Source organism: Carlito syrichta, unplaced genomic scaffold, assembly GCF_000164805.1.
Source record: "Carlito syrichta isolate Samal-C Ts95f unplaced genomic scaffold, Tarsius_syrichta-2.0.1 Scaffold315826, whole genome shotgun sequence".
In the NCBI taxonomy this organism is placed as follows: Eukaryota; Metazoa; Chordata; class Mammalia; order Primates; family Tarsiidae; genus Carlito; species Carlito syrichta.
The window spans coordinates 534,330-535,523 of record NW_007259922.1 but is presented as its reverse complement, the minus strand read 5'-3'; positions in this window follow the sequence as shown (position 1 = coordinate 535,523).

Below are 1,194 nucleotides of genomic sequence, written 5' to 3'. Positions count from 1 at the left end.
CGTATTCATGGATTTCTTGGGTAATTTTAAAATTAACAAAATCAGCCAGGCTCGGTGGCTCAGCCTGTGATCCCGCGCCTTTGGGAGACTGAGGTGTGTGGATTGCCTGAGCCCACGGGTTCGAGACCCACCTGGGCAACTTGGCGAGACCTCATCCCTACAATAAATCAAAAATCAGCCGGGCGTGGTAGCACGTGCCTGTAGTTCCAGCTACTCGGAAGGCTGAGGCGGAAGGATCGCCAGAGCCCAGCAGGTCGAGGCTGCGGTGGCCGGGAGCGGCCACTGCTCTCCAGTCTGGGCGACAGAGTGAGACTCCAACTCCAAAAAAAATTAACAAAATCTTATTGCATTTTCTGACTAAAGTAATTTTGCTTTTATTTAACACCTTCGTCATGCCACTATGTGTCAGCCACTGTTCATAACAAATATGAACTCATTTAATTCTCATAACAACCCTATTAGTACGTATTATTACTTATCTCTTGGACTCCTTCCTATCATCCTATACAAAAATTCATTAACTCAAGATAGCCGAACATGGGCCAGGCTTGGTGGCTCAGCCTATAATTCCAGTACTTTAGGAGACCGAGGCGAGTGGATTGCCTGAGCCCACCAGTTCAAGACCAGCCCAGGCAACTTGGCGAGGACTTGTCTCTACAATAAATAAAAACATTAGCCGAGTGTGTAACACGCGCCTGTAGTTCCGGCTCCTTGGAGAGCTGAGGCAGGAGGATCGCCGGAGCCCAGCAGGTTGATGCTGGGGTGGCTTTGAGTGTGCCACTGCACTCCAGCCTGGGCTACAGAGAGTCCAACTCAAAAAAAAAAGCCTGATGTGGGGGCTCATGTCTGTAATCCCAACACTTTGGGAGGCAGAGGCAAGAGAGAGGATTGCCTGAGTTCAGGGGTTCGAGACCAGACTGAGCAACATGGCGAAACCTCAAGAAATTGGCCGGGGGTGGTGGTGCATGTCTGTGGTTCCAGCTACTTGGAAGGCTGAGGTAGAGGAATCATCTGAGCCCAGCAGGTCAAGGCTGCGGAAACTGTGAACGTGCCACTGCACTCCAGCCTGGGTGACAAAGTGAGACTCTGACTCAAACAAAAATTTTCAATGGATCGAGGACTTAAATGTAAAACCTCAAACTATAAGAATCTTAGAAGAAAACTTAGGGAACACCCTCCTGGACATCAGAGTAG